Raw genomic sequence first — 19,999 nt, 5'->3', positions numbered from 1 at the left:
TTTCAATTTTTTTAAAGTTTTTATTTATTTTTGAGACAGAGACAGAGCATGAGCAGGGAAGGGGCAGAGAGAGAGGGAGACACAGAATCTGAAGCAAGCTCCAGGCTCTGAGCTGTCAGCACAGAGCCCGACGCGGGGCTTGAACTTACAGACTGCAAGATCATGACCTGAGCCGGAAGTCGGACGCTCAACCGACTGAGCCACCCAGGCGCCCCTAACACACTACATATTCTTTATCCATTCATCAGTTGATGGACATGTGGGCTCTTTCCATAATTTGGCTATTATTGATAATGCTGCTATAGACATCAGGGTCCAGGTATCCCTTCAAATTAGTATCCTCTGGGTAAGTATCAGATTTTAAAAACATGTCCACTAAGACTCTAAATTATCAAATAGTCTGTTGTATCTGGCTTCTTTTACATGGGATTATATCTTTGAGGTTTATTAAATTTATAACATGCATCCATATTTTATTCTTTTGAATTGGTGAATAACATTCCATACTATGGATAGACTACATTTGGATTATTCATTCACCACTTAATGGACATTTGGATTTTTTCCAGTCCTTGCCTGCTATTAATAATGTTGCTGTGAACATTCACATACACATCTTAGTATGGACCTATTTTCATTTCCTTTGGGTAGATTCCTAACAGTGTAATTGCTGGGTTGAATGCTAAGATTATGTTTAACTTAAAAAAAAAAAAAACTGTCAACTGTATTACCAAATAGCTGAACAGTCTTGTATTTCCACCAGAAATGTATGAAGGTTTCAGTTTCTCTGTACCTTCTCCAATACTTGAGAGCTGAAGTGTAGAAGTCTTACTGCCTCAAGATGTTTGACCACCATCTATGATCTATCACTGTTTGAACATTTAGCTATGCAGACATAGAGGTTGCCCTTAGGAATCTGGGCTTAAAACTAAAATCAAGAGGGAAACAAACAAACAAACTCAGAGCAAAAACATCAATAACCACACATTGTAGAGGAGATAATACAGATTTTATCCAGGCAAGTAAATAAATAAGCAAACAAAAATACAAACAAACAGACACAAAACAACAGATTAAGGAGTGCACTCAAAGTTCAGGATGTTTTTTAGAATCTCTCTCACTTTTGTTTACTGTTGGACCTCCTGCATGTATATTTTCAGGTACCTTCAGCCAAGGATTTTGTGGGTAAGTTTGGCCTACTCTGATCTCTGCAGTAGATTAGATTAGGATCAACCTGAAATTGGTGGGAAATTAATCAAGTCCCTATGGTTGTCACATCTACTGGAACTCCTAGTTAAATCACTCACTGGGTTGCAGGTCTGTATTTGCCCACACAGACCTGCAACCTATACCTAGCTGAGCTTCTGGCCCTCATTGTTGGATTTTCCATTTATGACAAGACTCCAAATCAACTGAGTGCTCTCTTGCAGGGGGGCTGAAGGTATTGGTTTCAAGATCTGCTTTGATTGAACTTTCTCACCAACAGAAGGGGACAGGAAAATGGTAGCAATCTCAGGGAAGCATACCATAGACTCCTGCGGCTCCTATGCCATGTTTAATATTTTCTTTTATAAACTCTCCTCAATTTGTCATCTGACTTTGATTTCAGGAGTGCTGAAACGATTTTTTTTTCAGTGTGTCTACTTTTATAATTGCTTTTTGAGAAGAGAATTTGTTGATGCCTCCATTTCATTGTGCTTCCAGAAGTTAATCTTCTGGGTTTTCTTTTATCTTTCCTAGAACACATCTCCTGAAATCATCTATGAAGACGGGGGTCCAAGTAAATTATGATTAAATATGATGGGCAAAAATATGTTTACCTCTGTATGCTCTCCTTAGAAATGATATTAAAGTGATTAAAATTATCTAAAAGTCTAAAGAGAAAGAAAATGGAAGAGGAGATGATAGCAGATAAGTGATGTCAAAGGAACATTGGACTCAGCAGGTGACAAAAAACTGAGACGTCAGATTCCAAGGCAGAAGTTAACAGGTAGCAGGTGATTTCTTCTATAGAACCCAGAAGATGCTCAGGAATTTGAGAGGCCAGTTACCTGGAACCCAACTGCTCATCAACAGAGGAGTAGATGAATGGGCTCTGATATAATCTCAGAAATGAAATTGGCATCAAGCAAAATGAAGTAACTATAATAGATAAATATGGAAACATTTTAGTAATATATACATTAAAGGAAGTATGAGATTATATAGGTTTAAGGTTCCTTATAAAATTAAAATAAACTTTAAAAATACACATATGATTATATATGTATATATATATCATAGGTGTGTATATATATATATATCACATGTATGTGTGTGTGTATATATACACACATATATAAATAAATATAAATATAAACATATAAATATAAATATAAATAAATATATTTTTCACAGGTAGCAAACTATGGCCTGAGGACCAAATCTACCTTTTTTGTATGGTTGTTTCTTGAGCTAATAATGGTTTTTACAAACATAGTGGTTGAAAACACATTTTGGTATCCATAATACAGATTTATTGGAACATAGTCAAGCTCATTATTTTACATTATATCTATGGCTGCTTTTGCAGCATAATAGCAGAGTGAGTAGTTGGGACAAAAATCATATGGCCCATAAAGTTATATTCAGCCTTTTACAGGAGAAGTTTGCCAAACTCTGACACAGACAGACAGATACATAGATACAGAGATACAGATGCAGAAATACAAAGATACATAGAAACACACACATATGTACTCATATATGTACACATATAAGGACATCAAGCTTAAACATATAAATGTTTATATGTTTACATTTATAATTTCATATACGTATATTTAAATGTATAAATGTAAATGTTTTTATTTATAAACATATAGACATTTATAATGCTTATAGATAAGATAATTACAATTATGGGACTCAAGAAAGTAGTTGCCTCAGATGAGGGAATATCAAGAAATGTGTTGGAGAAGGGTCATATAGCTGGATGTAAGTTATTGTCAAGTTATTTGATTTTTATGTTTGTTTGCTTATTAAAAATAGACAGATAGATAAATAGATAGATAAAAGAGATAAAAGGCCCAAGTGTAAACCAAAGATGACATTGTTTCATAATAAAGGAATATGATTAACCCAATTATGTGCGCATGACAACCATTTTTTAAAAATTTCTTCATAATTAGCAATTAACCCTCTCAATATCCTTGCCCACCTTATACAATTGCAAATTACTCCTCCCATCCAAGAAAAAGAAGTTTTACTGTTTGGATAAATGGAATAAGAAGTACTACGTATGGCTAATGTTAGGGAAGAGGAACCAAATAGAAAGCGGGAGAAATAAAAGAACTGGTCTCTTTTTTCTATTCATGTAGCAAACTTTTTGTTCTCCAAACATTGAATGACTAATTACTCTCTGGCAAAAATTGACTAGCATTCCCCACCCAACAACAAGAAATCCTGTAGATATGAGCCCTTGGTGCTAAGGGTAGTGTATTAATTTTCTGTTCCTGCATAAAAAATTACCAGCAACTTAGTGGCTTAAAACAAGACAAATTTAGTAAAATGGTGCAGCCTCTGTGGAAAACCAGGCAGTGGTTACCCCCCAAATTAAACATAGAACTACCCTAATATCCTTCACAGCCACTTTTGGGTATATAGCAAAAGAAGTGAAAGCAAGGACTCAAGCAGGTATTTGCACACCTATGTTCATAGCAACATTATTGACAGTAGGACTGAAGTCTACTTGTCTTTCTAGCTGTCAGCTGGAAACTGCTCTCAGCATCTAGAGGCCACCCAATTCTTTTCCACCTGATCTGTTCCTTCTCAGCAAGTCCCTCTCATACTTCAAATCTGTCTGACTTCTGTTTATGCCACCAACGGGAGGTAACAGTCTGATTTTAAAGGACTCATAAGATTAAGTTAGATACACCTAGATAATTTCCCCATTTTAAAGTAATGGGTTTTTACCTCAATTATATCTGCAAAATCCTTTTTGTATGTCATGTAACATAAATACAGGAGTAACACCAGGGAGTAGAGACTCCTGGGTGCAGGGGCAGGGGCATTCTATAATTCTGTTTACCACAAGGGGCATCTTGTAAAAAAAAAAAAAAAAAAAAAAAAGCTATTTCTTGGCTTGGCTCACTAGTAGATGAGCCCTGCCCCATACATAGTATTTCCAATCAAATTTTTAATCCTCATACAAAGTGTCATTGAAGATTTGAGGAATGGAAAACAAAAGAAAAAAAAAAGGAGAAGAGTTTTTAAATGCATTTTAGAACACAGAGGCAGTGAACAAAACAAAACAAAACAAAAAACTATCTCATAAAATTAAAAGGATGAAATTATTTAAAACACATAAACTTCTTAAAACCATAACTGGACCTTTAAGTGTTCAATCGATTTAGGTCGCTATTACCATTTTATTACATTCATGAAATAAGAACGTTGAAACTATAAAAAAGGGACACTCATAGACCAACAAAGAATTCATACATACACACATATCTAAGAACATAAGTGAGGTGCCTGGGTGGCTCAGTCAGTTGAGCATATGAATTCGTCTCGGTCATGGTCTCAGCGGTTGACGAGTTCAAGCCTTGCATCGGGCTGTGTGCTGACAGCTCAGAGACTGGAGCCTGCTTTGGATTCTGTGTCTCCCCCTCTCTCTCCCCCTCCCCCACTCATGTTCTGTCTCTCTCTGTCTCAACAATAAAATAAACATTAAAAAAATTAAGAACATAAGTACATATATGAAATATATACATATCTATCTTGCGTATATACATATCTAACATAGATATATAACATGTATATACATATCTAAAATATCTATCTATATATAAAACATATTTAAAGAAGGCATAGAAGAAAAATAATGCTGAGGAAAAATTACCTAAACTTATATATAAAAAGCATCATCGTCAACAACAACAACAAAAAAGACAAAAAGGAGACAAAAAAATCCAGAAGTTTAAAGATAAGGACAATAAAGAAACTGTCCAGGAAATATAAACTTTAATAGGGAAATTCCAGTCATAGAGAAAAGAGAAAACCAAGGGGGAGAAATTATCAAAGAAATAATATATGGATATCATCTCTGTTGTTGGGGCATGAGTTTCTACATCGAAAGGTAACAGCGCATTTTAATCAACATAGTAGAATTTTAAGAGCCCCATTAAAATACCTTACATCATTAAAATTCAAAATTCCAGGAATATAGGAAAGATGCCAACATTTTCTAGGGACGAGAAGTGGAGCGGCAAAGATTTGGTAATCAGAATAGCATTAGATATATGAGATATAATACTGATATCTGAAAGAAAATGGAATTATGCTTTCAAGTTATTGAATAAAACAACTTCTCACTTAAAATTCTATATTATGCCAAAAGATGAAACAAGAGTGATGGCAGAAAGATATTTCACGCCTGCAAATTCTTAACATGTTATATATCCTTTTCCAGGAGGTTACAAAACAAAATCCAAGGGGAACAATTAAATCAGTGAATGATGTGGAATCAAGGGAGATTGTCCAGTACAGGACAGAAATGAAGGCTATTCCTATCCAAAGGCAATTTTCGGAAGGCCGCTGGGCTACTCTGCATGTTAGTACTACAAGTTTTATGGGAGCCACATAGTGGGCACAAGGAGGAATGTTTCCCCTCCCATGCCTTCCTTAAATATTGAAGTTGAAAAGATTTTTGATATGATGATATAAAGTGGAATTCTTAAAAATTCTGAGAGTAATATTATTTAATATAAACACAAATTAAATTAACAAATATATATCTACTTGTTCCATTTTCACCAAAAAGCCCACATTTGTTTGTGTTTTATATTTCCTGAGAAAACGTTCTCATCTATACTTACTGACCATGGACCATGTTCTTCTTTGATACCTGGGTATTGTGGCGGTTGATATATCATCATTAATTAAAAGTAAGATATCACAGGTGCAGATAAAACTTCAATTAGCAATTTATGTTACTAGCTTTAGACAAATTAAACTCTTAAAAATCTCTAAGAAAAAAAAAACATTCAATATAATTTTAATTAGTAAGAATATTTAATTTAAATTACTTAATCAAAATTTTCAGTGTTATTTAGCATAATGTTTACTGGTCTCTTCAGCATTATTTTTCTATGAACTCTGCATCTTTTTTTGGATATTTTAATAACGAATCTTATTTTAGCTTTTAGAAATAATTACACATACACGCGTACACGTAAAAACATCTGTACCTACCTGCATATCCCTTAATAACATATGTCTATTCAATTTCAAGGGCAAGGAGTTGGCACCTGGGAAACTCAGGTTGAATGTCCAGTTGACAATCTGGAAATGTCATCAGGTACTCTCGAAGAATGTTTTCCAAACAGTCAAATCTGTTTTCCACTTCTTTCCAAGTTGCTGGCACTTGTCATCCTCCTCCAGTAAAACTAAATCCTTTTTCCATTCACCTGGCTCAGTATTGCCTCACAACATTTTCTGTCCAGCTGCAAGAAATGTTGCCTCTCCCAATTGCCAATTATTTCCTCAGCCAACACATTTTCCTCCATCGCTTCTTTACAATACCTTTTATGTAATGCTTTCTTAAGTAGGCTGTCAAAGTCCTTCCAAATATACTACCTCATTAGTCTTCTTGATAATTTTATAATGAGCACAGGCATGGACAAACCCAAATTTGTCAATGAGTTGGATTCTCAAAAGTCATTTGGATGTTGGCTGTTTGGAACCCAGCGACAAAATACCGAGTTTGGATCTCAGCACAGTCTAAATATGCCTTCATGCACATGTAACTAAAGTACAGTTCTATATGCGTGATGCTATACAGATGACCCTGTATGGTTCATGATGTTTCTGCAGGATTACAAATCAGTTGGATGATGAATCCAACTGGGGATTCCAGAAAAAACATTTTCCTCTGCTGACTTCCTGGCAACAGAGTTTGGAAATTCTTCATTCAATACTACCCAGTTCTCATCTTTATACTGCATAATAGGAGAATTTGGAGAAGGGCTGATCCAGGGTTCTGGTGGAATATGGGAAATGAATGTGGAAGCAAAAAGGTAGCAGTGAGCTGCAGAAGTTCTGGGGCTAGATTTTTTATCTTATGAGTTCACTGCCTTGTTTTTTTTTTTAACTTCTGGTTTCCCAGGATTTGGCCCTTATGTACTATTTTCACCACCAACTACTTGACACTTTCCATCAAAGTTTCTCACTTCCTTCGTTCACTGTGAACTAGAAAAAAGTATGTGCTCTCCTTCTATCTTCCTATGCATGCCCACAAAAAACACTTTGAAGATCGTGTAAATTTTTCTAGTAAATGTTTAAAACATCAAGGAGATAAAGACAAATTTCATAAAGGGGAATGCACAGCTGTATATTGGTGGTCATGGTGGCTATGATATACATGAAATATTGGTATAATGCTGTTCTATTTTTTAAAGAAATGCCCGGCCTAAATATTTCTCTAAATATTTTAGAGAAAAAAAACTCAGCCTCTTTGGCACATTAGCACAAGAGAAGTGCAGATCCTGAAGCCATGACAAGGGAAGAAATTAGTATTTATGGTGAGGACAGGATAAGGTCATCCATCCATGGAGTTGAGTTAAGAAGAGGTAGATACCACAAATGAATCACCCCTAAGTAGTTTTGAAGACAGAGGCTGAAAAGAGAAAGAGAGAATGAAAGAAAGAGAGGAGAGGAATTTTGTATATGCAAATCAGTAAGTAAATGTGCATTGAGAAGGGCCTCAACGTAGAGGGTTCAGGACTTAAAGTATTTAAGGGGCATATAGTAATATGGAAAATGGGTAGTTGCTAGATGTGATACTCACAGGGTCCTTATATTTCCCTCTTGTTGATAATTTTCTGAATTTTTCCCGTCACAGAAAAAAACTAGAATTTATGTTCTGTGGTAGAATGTTGGTTTTTTTTCCACAATTTTCATAGCTGATTTCATATACTAGCAAGTTTCAAGTTCTGGAAGTTCTAATTATTTTTGTTTTGATTTTCTTTTTGTGAAACATTGTTTTGTGAGGCTGAGAATTTGGGACATTATGCGCAGGTATAGTGAAGCAAACTCAAATGCAAGAAGGGTGAAATACAATATAGACAGTGTCCTTTACCACTTCTTCCTCTGATGCTATGTCACTGAGGGAAAAGAAACAGATGGCCTTATGTAATTTCTTCCCCTTTTCTCTTACAGCCATTCCCTTACCAAACAATTCACCCTGTCATCTGGCATACCAAGTGCAAAAATATCGCTAGGTGTTTTTTGTTCATAATAACAAACAACGTTTGTTTGTTTCTAATAACAAGGGTGGGGAAGAGGAGAGAGAGACGAAGCAGGAGTCTCAGCCTTTAGAGTTTGAGGAAGAGTTTCTGTTCCATGGATCTTCGGTGTTTATTCCCGGGCTGAGTGTCAAATATTTTAAACGGGGAAGGTCTTGGAGGTTACCTACTCTGATCTCTCATTGAAGCGATGAACACAGATCACTTGTGTAACACATGGGAACAGTTTAGATATGATTCCCAGAAAGAAATGCTACAAGAAATGTTTTTTTCCAACGGCTTAATGGTTTCACCTAAAAAATAAACAAATTTGAAAAACCAAATCATCTACAGAGAAACTTCTTTCTCTAAATTTCATGAATTCACCATTAAAAGTGACTGGAATCCTCAGTAGATATCAGGGCTTAATAGTAGTAATCAGAGGTATCATTAATAATTATATACTAATGCTCCAGTTGGTACATAAACACATGATTCCTGGTCAGTAGGTATAAATGAGGCATAAACAAGCACATCTGGAAGGTTCCGGATACATAGTAGGTTGATTGATTGATAATAAGTAATGGATCACATTTGGTCATTTGAATTAATTTGGAAGGGAAGTCAGCTGTAAATAGATTAAAAGTAGAATGCTTAAATATTAAGAGTAATTAGTTAAGTTTCAATATAGTTTTAACAATGGAGCTGGAGACTTTGTAGGCACTCAGAAAATCTGATTCTGCATGCAGATGTGGATATTCTAAAGAATTAATTTATTATGTATAAATTCATTCTAGGAGAAGTACCACATAAACTGTAAAAATAAAAATAATGTTATACACATCTGTTTTTTAGAGGATATTCATTTTGCAATACAGCTTCAAACATTTTTTAGTCTAATCACATTGCTTAAAATCAAACAATGGAAACCCTGTCTTTTAGTGATTTTTATGCTTTCTTTAAGGGAAAAATTTTGTGTATGAAATTTGATAAATTGAAAACCTACTCCAATTATTAAAAAAAGGAAACTATAAATGGATATTATCACCCACTCTCCTTTTTATATGGATCATTTGGTTAAAGAATATTTGTATTTATGTCTCTTGTCCAGAGTTCTATTTTTTTTTAATTTTTTTTTTAGGCCTTTTAGACAACACTGCAATCTATAAGCATAGCATACACTGTAAACTGATGATGTGTTGGCTGTCATAGAATTGCTATGAGTTTGGTTTTTGTGACCAGGTCACTGTCTATGTTTCAGCATTGAATTTCAATGCACATCTACTCCACTTAAAAGTCTTTAGAGCATGGTGATAAAGTGCTAGGAGCATAGACTGTCTAAACATAAAAATAGAGAAGCAAAAAATGTGATACTTCACCCAATCCATTTACCGGCCAGTTTAATAGTGTATCTCATACTTTGTTTTTATTTAAAATATGTAAGAGTTTGAGGTTTCTGTAGGATGGATGGCATATATACATATACATATACATATATATATTTATATATATATAAATATATATATGTATACATATACATATATATATTTATATATATACATATATATATATATATTTATGAATGGTGCAATATTATCTTCAATGAATCATTAGATGGTCATGCCATAGTTTAGAATACCTACCTGGAATGGATTGCAGTATAATATTTGTGAGGTCGTTGCCTGGTGCTCTCCTTTGATATGCCAGAGAGGTTGCCTTTAGCCTGTTTAACTTCCTGATCCTTGCCAGTATAATATATAGCCTTATTAATATAGACCTCTATTGTTGCTTTTACATAAATTAACATTTTCCCTTCCCAGTAACCACAGAAGGTAAGTAATATTAGTCCAACTTGACAGATACAGAAACCACAGCTCAGGGAGATCCCACAAGCTGCTTCAATTAATTATTTGAATCTAGATCTTCTGACTCTACAGAACATCTTATTTTCTTTTTCTTTTCCTTTTTCTTTTTCTTTTGTAATGTTTATTTATTTTTGAGAGAGAGAGAGACAGAGCGTGAGCAGTGGAGAGGCAGAGAGAGAGAGGGAGACACAGAATCCGAAGGCTCCAGGCTCTGAGCTGTTAGTACAGAGCCTGACACGGGGCTTGAACTCACAAACTGCAAGATCATGACCTGGGCTGAAGTCAGACGCTTAACTGACTGAGCCACCCAGGTGCCCCAGAACATCTTATTTTCAAAATGCCATATATATTAGGATGATATTTTGATTTGAATGTGAAGATGTGATTAATTGGGTTTTGAGTCATTTCTAGAGTCATTTCTTTTTGTTTGCTACTTTCCTGCCAACATGGAGTGAAAAATTTTAATGCTTTGAAAAAGGGAATTTGCAGGACAGTCTAAGCTTGTAGCAATAAAATTCTTATGCAAAATCAAAGCAGAGTAAATATGTTTCTATGATGCATGATTTATATCGATGCTTCTATGATGCATGATTTTTATAAAAAATCCTTGTCCCTGACGCTACCGTGATTTTAAAGCATATATGTTATAGAATGTTAGTATATCTTAATTAAGTGATAGGTTGAGTCTTAAGCTAACACAGTACTATCAGATGCAAATATTCTCTTGTAAGGAATACTAAGTGTGATTTCTAGATAGGGAGGTTGTATTTGAAATTCTCGGCATCTACTATTCTCCCACTGTCAAATGGATCATTACATTTTCAACACTTAATTATCTGTTCACCTAAATTGTGTCTTATTTAACTTGATCATTTAAACTGCTAATGTGACTTTTTTATGTTCATCTTGTCTCTATATAAATGAACTGCTATTTTCTAACTTGACTCTGGCTTAACAAATGAAATCTGAAATTTATAAAGTGAAAAGGGAAAAGCAGAAACTTTCCTTTTCTTTTTCACTTGTAAACGAGAGTGGTTCTCAGTAACTTAGCCGCTAGACCTTGGCATATTCCTTGGACTAGGCATTGGGTCACTCCCATTTTTCATAGCTTGTCACACAATTAACTAAATCATTAAAATGGAACTAGTCCATTGTGACAAACCAAAAAGACTAAGAGCCTGCCTAAGGCGCTACACCGTGCGGCTGTTTAAGAAAATTCCATCTCTTCTAAGTTAGTGATGGATAACGTGACAAAAATATTCTGATTAAATTCTAACTTTGGAATACTTAATAAATTAGTAACAGCATTAGAAGTGCCACTTACATTCACCTGTCAGGGAGGAGCTCCGCAGTGCTGATCTTTTTGCCCTTTGTCTGCCTTCCCAGGAGCCGCTGGCAGCTGAGGGGGTCACATCTTATGAAGGTGCCAGATGACAGCGAGGTAAGAGATGAGGTTCCTTTGTAATGCCTCTGTACTTATTCATTTTTTCCCTTCAAATTCAGAGTAATTGAAGAACACAATGCTTTCCTTTGACAGATTGAAGCCTAACATCTTTCTTCTTCATCATCTCCTGGTCTTTTTTTTTTTATCATGGAAAAATTATTTACTTTTATTATTTTAGGGCACTTCTCAGGGAGGCGTTTCACCATAGAAAACAGATGTGTGGTTTGAAACAATGTTTAAGATGGATTTAAGCAAAATTATAATTTCTCGAAAGATTGCTGAACGACAGCTAACGTTTTTGCATGTGTATTTCCCACTAGGGTTTGTGGCATATGCAAGTATGAAATGACACATTTATTTATTTTTTTAACATAGATTAATTAAAACTAATTTCAATCATTGTTGTAATTACTTTTTAGCACGGTTATTCATATATTGCTGTAGATTGTATGTTTTTGCTCACAAACACTTAAAACACTCACGTGTAAAAAACATACCGTACTAGAAGTTACAATATTGAGGTTTTAACCCTGGTCTTTTTTTTTTTTTTTTCTTTTTTTAGGTTTATTTACTTATTTTGAGAGAGACAGAGCATGAGCGGGTGAAGGGCAGAGAGAGAGGGAGAGAGATAATCTCCCAAGCCAACTCCTCGCTATCAGCATGGAGCCCAGTGTGGGGCTTGAGCCCATGAACCGTGAGATCATGACCTGAGCCAAAATGAAAAGTTGGAGGCTTAAATGAGCCACCCAGGTGCCCCAATGCTGGTCTTAACACTAGCTACATGTGTGAGCCCCACCGGGCACTTTACCTCACTAGATCTAAGTTAAACTTTTAGTAAAATAAGGGAATAGGTTGATCTTTAATTTTACCCTCCAGTGTAACCACTCACAAATATCAACACTAATGATGAATAATTAAAATACTGAATTACTAACTTAAAGGCAAATATCTAGGTCTGTCATATATAATTTTTATTGTTTATATATCTAAAAATTGGGAGTTTGTACAGGTATATCAGACAACTTTATGAAGTAATGTGACTAGTGAAAGTACCTAATTTGGTTTCAGGAGAAGGTATGTTGAGATCTAATGCGAAGGAGAATGGCTTTTTTTCCACAGTGATGAGCCTCCATTTTAAAGTCAGGGAACAGATCACTGAGGCGTTTCCTCTATTTTGATGAACAATTGTGCTTTTCTTTTGAATCTATTATTCTGATCTGTAGTGGTTTCCCTGCCCTTCTCAATACTGGTCTTGAGTTTCCTAATCTTGGGTTACACAACCTGTATCTATTCTCATATGGGTAGAACATTGGCTTAATATCCAGACCCACTTCCAATGGTTTCTGTTTTTTTCCTTTTTAGTTTGCTTTCTTTGTACGCTTTCCCTATCCCAACATGACTTCCGTATTTCTGACCATCATGATAACTTGACAACTATCTTCCTGATTTATATAGTGGCTTAGGAGAAAAAAAAAATTAAATTCTATCCTTGGGTAATTCCAATTCTGGATAAAAACAATGATATTATTACCACTAATGGAACTACTACTAATGGTAGTAAATGTCATAGAAAAAGTTCACAACAGGTTAAATTTAGCAGCCATTTTCTCACCCACCATACCACTCACACTGACCAGGTGAGGACCTTTCCTTCAACTGAATCACCAAATAATGTAAAAGAGACTTCCAACAACACTATATACCTATACTAAGTTACTAGGTTAAAAATAGAATGTTCAGTTAGTTGTGAAAAGAAGAGTATTGTGATTGTATTCCGGAGAGGGAAAAATCTTCTGAATAACTATGCAAGTCCTCAGGAGAAAAACATTTTTTACCGTCAAGTGTTTCCAGACACTCACTCTCCAGGGAATTTATGACTCCTATTTGCATTGTCCTTTTCATCACAGTATAGTTAGCATCCAAGTTTCTTTATTTTTTATTGTTTTGTGTCTCTGTACTATAGCGTAAGTATACATCGTGTTGTATTCATCTTTGCATTCTAGTTCCAACACAGGATTGGTCACGTAATTGTTATTGTTATGGTTGTCGAATGAATGAATCCACATTGTTGGAAAGGCAGTCCAATCATCATTTTAAAATAAAGCCTCAAACAATTGTTGAAAATTAATTATGTTGGGGAATTGTTGTAATTTATGTTGAGACATGAATTCCCCAGCATAATGCAATCAACAAAGTAGGTGCATAATACGTACGTATTGAATGAGTGTATAAATTAATGAATAGATGCATAAAATGTAACAACTAAAAAGATTCCAGCCACCACCAAGATTAAAAAAAGAAAGAGAGAGGAAAGAAAAGAAAATGGAGGGAAAGAAGGAAGGAGGGAGGAAGGAAGAGATGGAGACAGAGAGAGAAATTATGGATGTTAAAGTTTTGCTCGGCAGCGAGCAGCAAAACTATTGAAATAGAATTTTATTAATGATTATTTGGGTATATCCAAAACAACATGCAGAGCAGTAATAGCTTTTGAAATAAGATGCATATAATTTTAATACCTCATAATAATGAAAAAGGGAAGCAGGTTGCCTAAGAGGACCCCAGACTTCTATCTAACTTGCTAAACTAGACCAAATGGTTGTGCCATTCATGGAAATGGGAGCTTCTAAACAAGAGTCAGTTTATGCAGAAGGATCAGGAGTTTGACATTAGATGAAATCTGAAGTACCTTTGAGACAGGCGAGTGGAAGTGTTAAATAGCCAAGGGAGAGGTGGAGAATGAAGAATGTAGGCGTGAGAGGTATTGGCAATTAAATGGTAATTAAAGGCGTAGGTAGCGATGAACTGGAGTAAAAAAAGGGCACATGTTGAGAAGTCCTTATCTATTCATTTAATTGTATACCATTTCATACTATGTATACAAAACTGTAAATTAATTACTCCGGTTAAAACGTTTCTGAATAATCAATGAGATTTTATAGACATCTTTTCCCCCTCTGCTTTTTATTTCCTATTATTAATATTTAATATTATTAAAACTTAGATAAATATCTGTACTCCCTCAAATCTTTGCGTACCCTCCCAAAAGTAAAGGTTTGGTTTTTTTTTAATGTTAAACTGATTTCTTTCTGCATTCATGTAATTTGTTTCTTATGTAAATTCATGTTTTACATACATTAGCACCAGCCATTGGAGGGGAATTATGGCATCACCAGCTCCTTATTCTAAAAAATGCTACTTTTTAAGGATATTAAAATTCATTGCTCCTAAGCTAATAATTCCATTTGTTGTAAAACAAACTAAATTGGAGAAGCATTAAGGCGTCTGGAAAAACATTAGTTAAGGCAACAAAATAACATTCTTTAAAAAGACTGAATCTCACATTCAAAAATCCATCGGGACAATAACACCTTTCTGTTTATCCAGAGTTGGAGCTTATTCACTATGTTACACTCCGAGCTGACTTTTCCACACCTTTTTCTATTTTGGTTCTTGCCTTCATCTTTAAACAGTCCCCTTGGAAAGGTAATTCTTCTGATACAGAAAAACAACAAAGAGGGGCAAAACGTGTGGAAACAATTTCAAGAGTTGATGTTGTCTACAACCATCATTGATGATAAACAATGGGATTTTTCCTTCCCCGAGAAGATTTTTTTTTTCTGAAGCTTCCTCTTTCAGATTTTTAGATTTAAAGAAAGTTTCTCAAAAACCAGCTGTAATGTATGAGAGCTAGGCCACCCACAGTTATTTTCAGAGAAACAAAGAATGGAAAATACCTAAGAAGGACACTGAAATGTGTCAGTATTTCAGAATTTTCATGGCAAATTATCAGTGTAAGTTTTCTTCGATTCCCAAATTCTCTCATGTTTCTTCAGATGGTGGTAATTCTTTTATTTAAAAAATCCGGTTATTTGTATCTGTTCACAGTTTGCTGAAAGTAAGCAAAATTAGTGAATAAAATTAACTATTTACCCTCTGTATCTTCACTATACTGTCAAATTTCCGATGATTTCATTTTGTTACGTTTAGTCCAGCTTTTTATTTTATTTTTATTTTTGAGTTCTCTGCAGCAGGAGTCTGGCCTGAATTCCCCAGGTTTCAATCCCTGGAAATGAAAGTTTATAGTCCTTTTTTGGTCTGTAACGTTGCTGGATATCTCTGCCGCAATGGAGAGTGCTGATTGTCTTCTAAAAACTATCTATTCATTTGACTCCCATGGCAGTATTCTCTCCAGGTTTTCCACATGTCTCTGTAGTATTTTCCTCTCGTTCCCCCCACTCCCGTTGCGAATGTTGTTCCTCTCCCATCTACTTGCTCTTTAAATATTGTTAATACTTTCGGTTCCCACCTTGGCTTTTAGCATTGCTTCTTTCTATTCCCTATAGATGATTTCATTTCCCTCTTCACTTTAATTATTGTCTATCTGCATGTAGATAACTTTATTTCTCGAGCTCTGATTTTTTCTGAGCTTTAGGTCATAAGAATATTATTATTTACTTTTGGTCATAATGTCATTTGGATAGCCCACCTTCACTTTCACTTTGCCATGCCCCAAACCACTCTTCCCCAGGCATTCCTCACTTCCGCGCACCTCGCTCACCATGTCAGAATCATAGGAGCCACCCCAGAGTCCTGCATCTCACACTCCCACATCCTGCCAACTTGACCATGTAAATACAAAGATTACTTCTGTCAAGCTCCACCCGCATGTTGACTGCCCAAGTGTAGGGCTTACCATTTTTTTCACCTTATTTTTCCAATAGTTCCTTACAGGAATCCTTTGTTGAAGTACCCAGTTGTAATATCAAGACATTCCATGAATTACCATAGCCACTTATCATCCATAAAAAAATTATCTCATTGCTAAAATAATACAAAGGTAAAACAGTTTATGTTATAAATCCTTGAAAGTAATACACATATTAATTCTAAGTTTATTGTGTTCAAGAAAGGTAAAATTTTGATAAAGAATCATGCTTAATAAATTGTTCAAATTTTATTAGCTGGAAAATTTCATTCTAGCATAGATAGTGTTCCATGTTGGGGTTCCAAAGTATCTTAGGTATATTTTTTGTGACAATTGGGCAAAAAACATCAAATCATCTGTCAGGAAACTTATGTTGTAGTTTCTGGTTTAGCTAAGCAGACCTCCTCTCTGGCCTTCTATTGCACTCTGCCTATACCTACTTTAACACTTAGGCATACTATATGGAAATTTCCCATTTATGATTTATGTATTCTCTTTCCAAGTGTACTATAAGAAACCTACCCATTTTCTTTTTTCTCTGTTTAGTTCTTGTCCAATATGTATTAGGCACTTAGTAAATGTTTATGAGCTCACATATTAGAACCAAATGTATATGTGTGTGCATCTATCTATCTATCTATATATATACACTTAATGTTTATTTACTTTTGATACAGACAGAACGTCAGCGAGGGAGGGGCAGAGAGAGAGGGAGACACAGAATCCGAATCAGGCTCCAGGCTTTCAGCTGTCATCACACAGCCTGACGAGGGGCTCAAACTCACGAACTGTGAGATCGTGACCTTAGCCAAAATCAGATGCTTAACCCACCGAACCACCCAAGCACCCCTAGAACTAAATGTATACTGTTAAGTAAAGACACTAGTTCCTAATCCTTAGAGAATCAAACATGTTAATTTCGTTGACTTTATCTATGTGAATAGCTGTCACTATGTGATATGACATGGGGTGTGTGTGTGTGTGTGTGGTGTGCAAAACCAGTATTTTACATTTTTCACATTAATGAGGAAAAATATCATTATGTTAAGGCATGTTAGACCAAGGGTTAAAGCAAGAATTCAGTGTTCTGGCACATATTTGTTTATATCATATAAGGACACAGCACTAATATGCTTTGAAGTGATTATTGCTGTGATAAAACACTAAAAAAAAAATTATAATCCAATGTGACATGGGAGAGTGAAAATGTAAATGAAAGCAGAACATGCAGATTGTTTTTACGTTGTACCTGCCAGTCAAGCTAAAATTTTATGAAGAACTGAGAAGCAATTTTCACTCATGTACACTGTATCATGTAGGTCATATTCTTTTATGTAAATCCCTTTCACTGGGGTGTTTAAATTTCAATATAAACATAGTTCTAAAAAGTATGGCTTTTATTTCTTTCTCTCTAATTTATTCTGAGTTTGGGAAAGCAAGTGTGTTATCCAGCATGACACCTGTTAGGGGCACTGCTTGAGTAGGTGTGAATGCTGGAGCTGCATCTGTTTTGTGTAACTGTGGTATTGCAGGGCACTGTCCTTCCCCATCGTACGTGGTCCCACACACAAGGAACAGGAAGATGAGACTCAGAAGATGTGTATGAATTCACAGGTGAAATTTTGAAAAAGAAGATAGAAGTTTTACTTTATTCCTTGGGAGAGTCTACACATCCATCAGCGTTAAGCCTGTTTTGTGTCTCATTTTTGCAGAGTTAATTGACAAATTCCACATTTTCACATCCATTTTTTTCCCCAAACACCCAAAGTTTCCTGTTATGAAAATCTCTCTTTGTCAGTTCATTATAATTTTGGACACAGTCTTTGTCCATTAGCCTCTTCTCTTTTTAGGGGAATGTGACCTAGAGCGTTCTTAGACTCTGCCAGGATACGCCATTGTTGACTTTCAGCCTAGGAAAGAAACAAAACAAAGTAAGGAAAACATCCCAAATACATAGGATTTATCCTTAATTGTTCTTATGATAGTAGATCATGGCATTTGAATTAACCATGGGAAACTTCAGGTCATTTACTATTTATGAACATTCCATTAATATAGCATATATTATTTTCATTATTTGAAATTTGGTTAAGATAAATGCATGTAGCATACTCCTAATTAAATCTAGTGACTTCTTTTTAGTTCTGAAAATTAATTTATGCCAACATACATACTTTAAAAGATTTTGGCATTCGGGACCCAAGCAGGTGGAAGAGTTTGTATTACATTAATCAATATTTCATTTCATAATTATATCATCCCTAGTTGTAAAAGAAAACAGAAATATAAGACAAGGCAACTGAAAAGAGTTCAAGGGTGCCTGGGTGGCTTAGTCAGTTGAGTGTCTGACTTTGGCTCAGTCATGATCTCACGGTTAATGAGTTCTAGCCCCACATCAGGCTGTGTGTGCTGACAGCTCAGAGCCTGGAGCTTGCTTCTGATCTGTGTCTCCCTCTCTCTCTGCCCCTCTCCAGCTCACGCTCTATCTCTGTCTCTGTCTATGTCTCTCTCTCTCAAAATCAAATAAACATTAAAAAAAAGAAAAGAGTTTCATGAAGCAGGGGTTTATAGAGGTGAGGTCAGGGTTAAGTGATAGAAAAAAACTGGTGAAGTATCTTATTTCTAGAAACTTCATTCTATATATAAGCATTATTTTATCAAACATAACAGCCCAACTTGTACTCTCTCCCTGAATGAGCTTCACTTACAGCCTCTTCATCACAGTTGAATCCAATTTTATATTTCAAGCTTCTCAATCCCAATATCATTGAATCATTCTTGATTCTTCTCTTTGTCACACACTGCATCTAATCAATCAGGACATCCTGTTGACTCCATCTTCAAAATGGCCCCAGAATCAGAATGGTTTTTACCACTTCCACTATTCCAATATCAAAGTCCAAGCCTGGATTACTCCAACAGCCTCTTAGTTGGTCTCCCTAATTGTACTCTTTTTTTTTAAGTTTATTTATTTTGAGAGAGAAAAAAAGAGAGAAAGAGAGAGAGAGAGAGAGAGAGAGAGAGAGAGAGAGAGAGAATCCCAAGCAGGCTCTGCACTGTCAGCTCAGAACCCCATGCATTGTTGCATCTTACAAACTGTGAGATCATGATCTGAGCCAAAACAGAGTCAGATGCTTAACCGATCTAGCCACTCAAGCACTCTAGTACACTTGCTTTCTAATAGACTGTTTTCAAAACTCTCACTGTAGTCAATTTAAAGGGTGAATCAAATCATGTCGCTTCTCCACTCAGAACTTTGCAATGACTCACTTCACTAAAAGTGAAAAAGAAGTTCTTACTTAGCCTATAGGGCTCCACACAACCTGATCTTGTTTCTTCTTTGATTTCACCTGCTTCTTCTGTTCTCTTTTCTCTGTATACTCTGGCCATCCTGGTCTTTTCCTTGAGCAAACAAGCCATATCCTTGTCTTATAGACTTTGTAGCCCCATTACCTTGGCCACAAATGTTCTCCCAACACTCCTGTCTGAAATTCACATGGCTAACTCACACACCTGTTTTAAGTCTTTGCATATATGTCATTTGAATATATTATTCTGTTGTCTCTGGCTTTTACTGGCTGTAGTAAAAGATTTGCTACCCATCTAGTTGTGTTCTCCTATAGATAATCCATATTTTTTTTCTTGCATGTTGAATTTACAAACTTTTTTTGTTTTGTTTTTAGTGTCCTCCAGTGTCATTACTGTGTGTCCAAGTGTCTCT

The 19,999-nt window shown here is 35.4% G+C and overlaps 1 long non-coding RNA gene across 1 annotated transcript; it reads right to left on the bottom strand.

Moving 5' to 3' along the window:
- Nucleotides 1-17,908: 17,908 nt before the first annotated feature.
- On the bottom strand, nt 17,909-19,282 carry LOC109263279 (uncharacterized). Its single transcript, XR_002078134.2, has 2 exons — nt 18,987-19,282; nt 17,909-18,188 (listed from the first exon to the last, which is right to left on the bottom strand). It is a non-coding gene; the product is annotated as an uncharacterized LOC109263279 (long non-coding RNA).
- Between the last annotated feature and the right edge of the window lie 717 nt (nt 19,283-19,999).

The sequence above is a fragment of the Panthera pardus genome, unplaced genomic scaffold, assembly GCF_024362965.1.
Source record: "Panthera pardus isolate Hobbes unplaced genomic scaffold, ASM2436296v1 HiC_scaffold_17, whole genome shotgun sequence".
NCBI classification, from domain to species: Eukaryota; Metazoa; Chordata; class Mammalia; order Carnivora; family Felidae; genus Panthera; species Panthera pardus.
This window is presented reverse-complemented; position numbering and strand designations above follow the sequence as displayed.